The sequence below is a fragment of the Halyomorpha halys genome, unplaced genomic scaffold (genome assembly GCF_000696795.3).
Source record: "Halyomorpha halys isolate HHAL.00 unplaced genomic scaffold, Hhal_1.1 Scaffold269.1, whole genome shotgun sequence".
NCBI lineage: Eukaryota > Metazoa > Arthropoda > Insecta > Hemiptera > Pentatomidae > Halyomorpha > Halyomorpha halys.
Window position 1 is genome coordinate 1,353,993 of NW_027112099.1, and position 11,221 is coordinate 1,365,213.

At 29.6% G+C, this 11,221-nt stretch overlaps 1 protein-coding gene across 1 annotated transcript in view; it reads right to left on the bottom strand.

The window, feature by feature from the left end:
- Positions 1 to 7,298, bottom strand: part of LOC106680586 (uncharacterized) — a 40,100-nt gene extending 32,802 nt beyond the window's left edge. Inside the window, exon 1 of the mRNA XM_014420394.2 lies at positions 7,140 to 7,298. The gene's annotated coding sequence lies outside the window, so the exon portion shown is untranslated. The remainder of the gene's footprint in view (positions 1 to 7,139) is intronic.
- Positions 7,299 to 11,221: the final 3,923 nt, after the last annotated feature.

Genomic DNA, 11,221 nt, shown 5'->3' on the forward strand with positions numbered 1-11,221 from the left:
TTTATTTCTTCCCCTATTTCGTAGGTATCGCAAATAAATAAAAAACAAGAATAATTTTTTATAACAATGTATTTGCTATGAGAAACCGGTTAACAACCAGTTGTATATTAAAAACAGTTCTTTTTTTTTTTAAGTTCGTAGTTCAACTGTTGGAACATTACAAAAAGATATTCTATGTTCTTTAATGTATTTTTTCATAAACAATTCTCTTGGATATCTTTTTTTATGCTAATAAACCAAATTATCCAATGTTTAATAGATATTTCTAAAAAAAACAATTGATTGTTGGAATATAAAAAATATATTATTCTACTCAGAAAGAAACGAATGGAATTTATGACCACGATGGTTGGCTAAAAAAAAAAAACTAAAACATTAAAGAAACCAGGCAAATGACGCAAACCAAATTGATAAAAATTAAAAAAAAAACTGATTTGAAACAATTATTCACTAGTTACTATAATTTATCTTCACTTTCAAATTTTAGGACTAATTAGAAGACCCAATTATTATCAAATAATTGTTTAGCTAACTGTGTATCTTTCTCGTAAATACACTACATATTAATACAATAGTTAGTTAATTATTTTCAAATAATTATATATATAAAAAAAGACCCAAACTATATGGATTGTTTTTTTGTTTTTTTTAATAGGCTTTGATAGTTTATAACTATTTGTTCTTTTTTTGACCGCCACCCTGAACATCTTCTTATATTTAAAATGTTTTATATTTTCCTTATTCTTCACAATCGGCCGAGACAGAGAATATGAAACTTTCAATCGGTCGAATCGTAATGTCGAATTCCCAAGATCATCCTGAAGTGACCTGTGATTTTGTTCCCGAATCCTTAAATAATAGACTGAAGATCATTTATTTTTATTATTCGTTTTTTGGGGTTGTACGTATCACTCTTATAGGGGTTATGATTTTTCATTTATTTTATTTTTTTTTTTTTGGCCGATTAGAATCGTCCATTATTGTAAATAATAAACTCTCCATTAAAAAAAATGATTGATTCCTTTTTTACCTATCGTCACCCGCAATATGCAGGGTCATTTTTAATGACAACTATACTAAAATGTTTCGTCTGTCACGTAACAAGAAACATTTACATAACAAGCATGGCGTTTAAGCTATAACAATTTGTGTACACATTCAGTCATCAAGAAATAGGGCACACAGCTTTCTCGTTATTTCTGAAAAGATTATATCTGCTATGTGCCATTAGCAATCAGGCCAATGAAATCCTTAAACTCGCTAATAATTCATTTACAATATCTAATTTTAATTAGTTTGGTTAATATATGAAACTATGGAAAATTACATAGAAAATAATCATTTAAACGTTATCTTACGCATTTTAAAAGAGACAAACAATTGCTGTTGAAATATTTCTGGAAGTTTTTTTATAATAAAAAAATCAAAACTGTTCATTAGTTTTTCATTCAATTTTATTGAAGCTACCAGCAATAATAAAAAAATACCTTTAAGTACAGGAAGTTTACAAAGAATTTAAGTTCTAGTTGAGCTTTGTACCTCTATCAGGTCCTGATATATAGCTATTCAAAAACCTTTTTTTTTTTTTGTTGACAAAGAAAAATCTAGATTTTATAAATTTATTTCGATAAATATTATAGAAACCACTGCTTCTACAAAATTAATTATACCAAACTAATTTTCAGTGCATTCATCTGGCTCCATAATTCTATACTGCATATTCTATTCTACATAATTCTATGCGGCTTCATTTAATAATGTTATTTGGAAGCACCAGAAATATTCACCAGTCATTTCACATTAGATTTTTCAATATTTTTTAGCCACGCAGATAGAAAATTTGTGCTCTTAGATATCTGCGAATCTAATAGTTCATTAGATAGTTATTTGAAAATTAAAATGTTTTTCCAAATAATGAAAATAAAAATTTCGTAAATTATTTTTGGTAAATATCATTGAAACTACAACTCCTAATAAATATGAATTCCATATTGGTACATTTAACTAGCTTCAGTTTTAGTGCCAATTGACATCCGTACATCCAACAGTTTAATATATTTACTAAAATAAGTGAACTTGAAAATAAAGATTATATTTTTCATAAAATCCTTCGTAAAATCCTCAATGCTCCTTATTTTGTTACTAATAAAACCATCCATAAAGACCTAAATGTTCCTTATGTAACCGATCTAGGCCGAACCCGATATTATTCCTTCCATAATAAACTCCCTAACCACCCAAACCCTCTAGTTTCTAACCTTGCTTCCTCTTCCATTCTTGGCAATCCTCCGAGGCGCCTGAAAAGAAGATGGCCTCGTGACCTTATATTGTAAACTGTTTTTAGAGTTCTACTACTGGGTAGTTTCCATACATGCTGTATTATGTCATTATGATCAAATTACTTGTTGTATTTTTTTTTATACAGTTGTAAATATCAATATATAAATAAATAAAAAAATAAAAATATTTTTCATTATTTTAAAAAATATTTTGTTTTTTACAAAACTATACCTCAGGAACTATTAAACTATTAGACAGATGTCTATTAGCACTCAAATTGAATCTGGATAAATTCACCATGAAGTAGTTTGTAATGATTGCCTTCTTCGGAATAATTTTTTTTATTCCTAATATAAAAAAATAGCCAATTTATTTAAACACTTATTTAATAACCAACTCATTACTGGTTATTGAATAACTGTATCTCAGTAATTATTAGGTGTATACAGCTTTATTAGGAATTAAGCTTTAGTAAATTGTCTATATTTTAAAATATTTATATTTTTTTTTTCGTTCGGTTGGTAGCTTTAATGATATTGTGCACTGAATAAAAAATTAGTCTAATTACTAGTTTTTTTTTAGAATAAAATGAACTTCCGGTATTGTATATCTGAAATGGTCAGTCAATCCCTAAATTTCAAGGATATTTACTGTACCTCTTGAATAGTTTATATAAAAACAAAATTAATTTTTAGTTGAATGTTTTCATTAATATCATTGGCCGCTATTTATTATTTCGGCGTTTTATGGTTACAGACGTTATTTTTTTAGCTATTTCTTCAGAACATAGTAGTTTGAACTAAATGAAACTTCGTGTAAAATAAATAACGTTTTACCGTATGGATTCCCGGACTAATAATCATTGCCCATTTTAACCTCACCTAGATTTTCGCTTGAACTTCGTGTCATTTAGTAATTGAAGATCCCAGGTGTGTAAATTACAGTACAAAGTTGAACATATTTCATATAAATATATATCTACTATAATCGCTATTTTTGCTATGTACTAAATATTTTCTTTTAATTTGACAGTTTCCACATTTTCATCAAACAGAACCAACTCACAGCTTACCGAAGCACTTGTATTTTATAGATCGACGAATTTTTTTTTTACGTGTTATAATCTCATTTGCCAGTGTGAAATTCGGCAAGACTATTTGAATTTGTTTTCTAATTGCTGAAAACAGTTAATAATTCCTTCATAGTTTTCAAAACTTTTACTCTCTTCCAGAGAACAACGTTTCGAACTACTGTTCTGCCATTTTCAAGTAAAAACCCTTTTTCCTTCAATTTATATTCAAATGATCTCCTCATTATAAAAATAGAAACATCACATAACCTAAAAAACAATGAAATATAAAAAAATGAAAATTGAAATGTGAAAATATAAAAAATAACAAATGGAAGATTGAAAAAAATACTGCTTATATTCATTTTTTGAATTAGTTATAGAGTTACTTAAATATACCATATAGACAAAATCAGGGGCGTAAATAGCAAGTGAGAATGTGGAAAACACGTTCCTCTACCCAATTTTGGCAGAATCGTGTGATAAATGATTTTTAAAATAACAATAGTAATTAAGGATAAAATACATGAGACTGACTATATTTACCCGTATTAATGCAACTACTGATTAATTACTAGTCGTTTTTTTTCTTATTTGGAACACATACCGCATATTAAAATATGTTAAAATTTGCTAATTTCTTCGTTTATTTGTGCATAAAATTTAAATTGTACCAGAATTTTTGTTAAATTGCTTTGTGCTTATTGGATCTCATAACTAGTGATTTTAAAAAAAATATGAAATGAAAAATAACTGTAACTAAAATATCAATTTTATTAGTTCAAACATCTATTGAATCAATAAAGAAAGATAAGGTGTTTTGTATTTATAATACCAAAATAACTAGGGTTTTGGTGTCTGTACGTTCTGTAGTCCTACAGTAATCCTACAGTTATCACCAAACGAACAAGGTCTAATCATTTGTTTCTACTTCATATCTGTGCCTGAACAATTAGGTAGTAATGTTAATATCGATTGTTATAAAATATTCAACTTTTAACAGTTGCTACCAGATTATATTTTATTAAGTAGCCTAGAATTCCGAATTTAAAAAAATCTTTTACTACAATGTTTCGGGGATAAACATCCTACAATTTAAAACTAAAATTTATTGTATATAATTAAGAACACATAATAATTTTGTATAAATGCATACCAGCGATAAAATATTTTTTTCAAGTAAGGCATCATATTTTCAACTGTTCAAGATGAAAATAATTGTTTCGCTGATAATAAATAATATTGGTAAATGTTTTCTTAGAAAATTACCACACCTATTAGTAGAATCACCTTAAATGATTCATGTTCATTAGAAAACTAATGAATAATTCAGGTCGTAAATATTTCTTTTCAAGAAATTTCTATAAAAATGTAAGAAGGAAACGTTTCATCTTGTTGCTTAAACAAACAGATGGTTTTTTTTTTTTTTTAAACGAACAAATATTTTTAAAACTAAGTTTTTAAATCGATAAATGAGAAATATATTACATTGTATAATTTTATAAGAATAGCTAATTAAACCCCTTCACAACACAAAAATGTTGTCACTCTTAAACATGGATGTTCTCATATCAATGTAGATATTCGTTTATAACATAAATTATGCAAGTTGAATAAGTATATTATATATTTTAAAAAATGTACTTTATTTTAAGTAACTCTAATTTTTTTTTCACTGTTAACAAATAAAATTGTATAAAAGGATAAATAACAACGCTTGATTTCAAATGGAAACGTTGATAAAATATTGAAGTAAGAAAAATTGTCCCGAACAGTATTAAGTAAACCACTATTTCATTTTACCTGAAAAGTTGCTTCCTCTTAACTAGCAACTCACCTTCATCTCTAATATTTTTCTTTATTATTTTATATAATTATAAGAGAGTAACTTAATATCTGTTCCGGTTTTGTATTATTTTAATTTATTTTTAACTGTTCAAAATCGGATTCATTTTTAAGCTAAGATATTCACCATAACAAGTTTAAAAATTGATTAAGAATTTAAATTTGAAATCTATTAAATTTTATTTAATTTAGGAACTAACACAGAAAATTATTGAGATTGCCCATTTATTGAGACCATATATTAACATATTTATCAACAACTTTTTGGAAAAATCTTTCCTTGTCAAAATAATCAAATAGTAATAGTTCTTATTTTAGTGAAACTAAAACTTCCTTTTTTCAATTTTTTTTAAACAAATTCCATCACGTATAGGAGTTTCCCTCCACCCTAAAGATGCTTGATCTGAAATATAACATGGACTAGTAACAATAAAAATTGTTATATATTGTATTGCACTAAACCGTGTATTTCGTTATTAATCTCTTTGATCTCGTTATTAATTTGCTAGTCTCTCACTGCCGAGTTAAATTTACAAAGTTACTGTTTTTACAACACAAGATAAAATACATAATTCCTTTCTTGTATTTGAAGTGGTAAAATGCAGTTTGCAAAAAGTACCTTGCATTTTAATAGACAAAAAGTATTTTGTATTTTTAAGCAACAAAATGCAAAATGCTAAGGTATATTTTGTATTTCTAGCATGGAAATAAAAAAATAGTATTTTGTATTTCATAACTTGTATTTAAAATACTTTTTTACATTAATTTTTACAAATTAATATTAATGCAATTTATATTGGAAATACTTTTCGTCCAAAATATTGAAAGTATATTGTATAAGAAATACTTATTTAAAAAGCATTTGTAGTTCAAAGTTTGGACAGGCTTTATTCATTATTTCTTCCCCGTAAGTCTAAATTTATCTATAAAATATTATTTTGACAGATTATTGGAATAGTACAGTTTTTTATGAATTATTTCCATAACATTATCACTAATCTATGCGAAACTAGTCCGTCAGGAATTAAACTTTGGGTTGATTATTATTCATTTTCTTATATCCTTCAACAAACCTTTCTTGTACTCTCTTTAAATTTGTTTTTTTTTCGAAAATTACTAAAAATTTCTCTGTAGTAACTCCGAAATGTCGATGTAAGATACTTGTGAATAAAAAGCTTTGATAAAAAACAAAGTTTTATTTAAACTAAAATAATAATTACTACAATATATTTCAACTTCTAGGAATAAATTCTTAAAAACTATTACCAAATATTAATAAATTAAATTTATTCCCAAAATGGCAAATGTGAATAAACGGTATACAATTACAGATATGACTCGATGGGGCAGTTGCGACTCAGGAGATGTATATCCCACTCCAGGTGATACTGAAAAAATATTATTGAGTCTTCTGATCTGGTTTGATGTGTAGATTGTGGTGATAAATGAGTAGCCATTTGAAAAAAATATATAGCGTATAAATATGTGTTCATCAATATGAAAAACGAAACAAATTAATTTATATTAGCTGGCTTTCGTGGACAACTCCATCATGGCTGATAAACTGTGAGCGAATAAAATTTCTGGATAAACTTTGTGTCTCTTCAGAAATATTACAGCATGTGTGTTGTTTATTTTAATTTAGATCCAGCCACAGATAGTCGTATAATTGGATCTCCTTATGTTGATAAATAAAAGTCCTAAATGCACTAATAAACTAAAATCACATAAAATAAGGATGAATATCGAAATTATTTAAATGATTTTTGGAAAAAACATTCCCACTATTACCTCCATAGTTTATTTATTTATTTTTATTTTAAATCAAATATTAGGTTTCCTAAAGAAAATGTGCACCTGACAGTTTTGGTGGCGTCTTTACCACATTCTTAATCATTAAATAATTATTATGCTATGGCTTAGTGATAAGAGGAATTTTACTGACCTGTAGCTCTATTTTAGACGTGAACACCTCAACCGCAGTAAACGTACTGAGCTTGATGCCTACTCCCTCGGCAAGAAGTCACGTGGTTGTATAATATGGCTCCTAAGATTTATCACAAAACACCTGACTCAGCTGTTGACACAATACCGAATACACCTGTGTTGTGACTGTGTCAATAATACACGAAGGCTCCATAAGAAATGTTGAACATTCTTACATCCGATCCCACATGCTAACCGTTGCCAATATTCTTTTCGATAAATAGGTATAAGATATAAGACGTTGAGAGGAAAAGTGGTGTAAGTGCTGGTGTATTCAACAATCTAGGGGAAGTTCTATTAAAATTGTGTATGGAATTTCAGCTAATATAAGGGATCAAATATATTCAACAATTTAAGTCCGTTTTGACGGTAAAATTAGTTATTAGTTTAAATAAATCTTGTTGAAAACATACAACTTACACCACATTTGCTCTCAACAGCTCATATACTGGTGATTAAACCTTAACTGTTTCCTTTGAAAAATAGATGTCATAATTTCCTTAGGTTTATTTAAACCAAATATCCTGTTTATACCTAATCGAAAACTATCAAACATCACGCACTATTTCGAGATATTGTGTTTAAGCAGGGTTGGACCTACAGGGGTACAGGGTTCGACAACAGACTGGGATGGCACCATAATGTTCGTTTAGTAATTCCTAATATTCTTCGTATGAGGGGATAACCAATTAAATTTGCAATGCACATGTCTAAAGGTGCCACTACACGTTTGCCAAAGGCCAATTCGCGCATGTGTGTTTACACGTTTGTACGTTTGTATGGCATGGGTTATTTGGCTTGGCTTGTACAAGTCGTCCTGAATTTGTGGCCGACCAGTGGGTCACTCAGTGGAGTCTCGGTTTTTGGACACAAACCAAACGGTGCTTGTGCTGCTTACACAAGTTTGTTTTCAGTTAGAATTGTTTTAACCTTCAGATAAATATTTGTGTTCTCTGTGTTTAATTAATTAAAGAATTTCTCCAACTTATTTGTTATTATTAAAGGATTCAATAATTACCCACTCTAGTTTAGGATAGTATATTTTGTAAATTCTATCGATTTGGTGTAAATATATTGTTTCAAATCTTGTTAATTAACTTTAGCAGTTTATTTTACATTTAACATAGCAAAAATAGATATTTATAAAGACATTATATGTCAAGGTAATTAAATTAACAATTAACTATTTCTATGAATTTTGACCATCAACAACTTACTTTGCTGATATATATGTTTCCTTTCTTGTAGCCTATCTTTATTCTGTTTCTTTGTATTATGAAAATGGAATGTTATTGCCGACAAAATTCACAAGAACATGCAAACATGTGGATACCGCCATTAGTTGCTTCCTTTATTTACCAAGCATTTGTACAAGTATTGGATTTACGAAATGGCAAACGTGTAGATCCAGCATAAAGGAATATGAAAGGTTAAATTTATTTGGGAATAATTCTGCGTGATATGTAAAATTATGTTATTGTGTCGAATTATTTTCTGTTTCGGGAGAGACTGAAAGGATATCTCGGGAATTAATAACCCATTAAAAAATAATACAATTTGAAGCAATTTAATATTATTTTTAGTTCGTGATAAGGGTTACATTTTTTTTATCCAGCAACTTGACCATTGGACTATGTAAATAATTTCTGAGCATTCATCAGGCTTAGAAAATAATAAAACGAAAAAAGCTTAACACGCTTATTTTATTTGAACTAATAATATAATGTATATATAAGAAGATGGTCAGGGTTGCGGTAAAAAAGAACAAATATTTTATAACTTCTTTTTTTTTACCGCAACCCTGACCATCTTCTTATATATACATTTTTACGGTCAACTATATATACATATAATAAAATAATTCATTTATAATTAGCAATTATATAACTTATATTGACGATTAGATAATTACATATGGCTATTTATTAGTTAATTTACGTTAAAATTTTTGACAAGCTGTGAAAAAACCTTTACCACAGTTACTCAGGATTATTGGTACTATGTAATAGATATATTTTAAACTCTATATATATTATGTCTCTATTATTTATTAAATCTTTATAGTATTATAACTCTATATATAATATATCTCTATATATAGATATATTTAAAAACTTTAAAAAAAAAGCTTGTTTGGGAGGGGAAATTCTCCCCTCTCACCACACTAAGATCCGCCATTGCATTTAAAAGTTGAGATCTTGGGATCGTATGACAAACAACGGAAATCATTTTATCAAAACCCAGCAATTAATTCTCACAAACTACCTCTATTGAAAGTTGACTTCAGATTTCAGGAGGGTAACCCCGTAGTTAATTCTAATTCTAATTTAGGGAACACGATCATTCTTATTTAGATTTTCAAACTTTCGAAAAAAGTACTGACAGCATGTTCCACTTTAGATGTAATCGATAATTCTGAAGTTATTACACAGCTAAAGAAGAAACAACAGAATCGTATATTCCAACAATTATTTACATAAGTTTTATACGGTTAGTAAAAAAATTGAAAGGATTAAAGTATGAAAACATTTCAAAACGTTCTTCTACATTCAATCTACAAGTGTAGTCAAGAGAAGAGGGTGGATAAGAGTAGTCTCATGAAATATTGCATTGAGATTAAAATTTTAATAGTCGCAATACTTTCTACACTTTTACTTGTTTGTGCGAACATTTTTTAGGCACAGAAAAGACAATATAGAAATATACTAATATGTTATTGAATATCCTTTTTGTATAGCCAGTATTGGAGAATCGATATTTTATCGATTGACTAAATTATCAATAGTTGGTGGCTACTATTTGATTGCTACCGTCAAGATCAAAGGCAACAATGAAAGAATTCTGAACTTCACTAATTCCACTTTTTTGGAAATCTTCCAAAGACACGGATAGACCCGTACCTATTCATGTGTGGGATTTTTACAGGTGATTTTTTGGCTATCACAGATATCGTCTCACGAGAATCAGTTCGAAAAGCAATTACTTTATGTGTGTGTGTCTTTTTTTTTTTCGAGGGTCGGTGGAAATCTTCAAAAGACACGGATAGGCACGGGCCTATCCGCGTGTGGGATTTTTACCCACTAAAACCACCGCCCTACACCTGTTCATTCCTCTCCACGGGACCGCCGCTAGGCATTACTTCATGGAGGGAAATGGCTGAGTGCCGTCTCGCTTTCTTCACATGGTTTTCACGTTCCCATGCAAGTAACGTCTTCTAGCCCTCTCTTCCTCTTTCAACCTCTTGAGGACGACTGTGTTGAATCTCTTTCCTGCGTTCCAATGCTTGTCTTAGAGAAGCATATAGCTAACGACGTTTTCTGGTGTGATGCGTCCTGCTCACACATCTCCAATTCACTTATTTCTGCCACAAATCAATGCAAGTGAAAAACACGTGCTCCGCGGTTTCCTCGATAGTCTGACATCCAGGACATTCTGCGGTGTTGTCTACGATAAACTGAAACCATCTGTTTCCTGTATGATATGGTAACCATCGCTTCCTTCCCAATCTGGGTTGCATATGGAGGGGACAACAGTAGCAAGAAGCCTTCGGCTACTTTCTTTGGGACCTCCAACGTTTGGCATAAGGCGTGACAAAAAGGATGCTACTTTAGCAGATTTGGTGCTGATATACTCCATGTGAACATTAAAGCGGAGGCGTGCATCGATCATGACTCCTAGGTATTTTAAGCAAGAGTGAGAACGAATTTCGTGCCTATCCACCGTAGCAGTGATGGACTCAGTTTGCTTCCTGCTAGATACTTGGAGATCCTCGGTCTTGTGATCTGCAAGTTGTAGGCCTACCAAAGACAGCCAATCTCGGACTGTAGCAATAGCCTGGTTAGCGATGAGAGTAACTTCTTCCAAGTTAAGATAAAAAGATCCCGCCGTTTCCTGAGAGTCACCTTCAGAGCTAGATTAGGAATTTCGTTCAATCCTGGTGTCTTGACATGTTGTAGGTCCGAGGCGATGTCCTCTATCACATCCTGCGTAATTTATGGAAAATCCGTTACATATATATTGTCTATACATTCAATACTATTC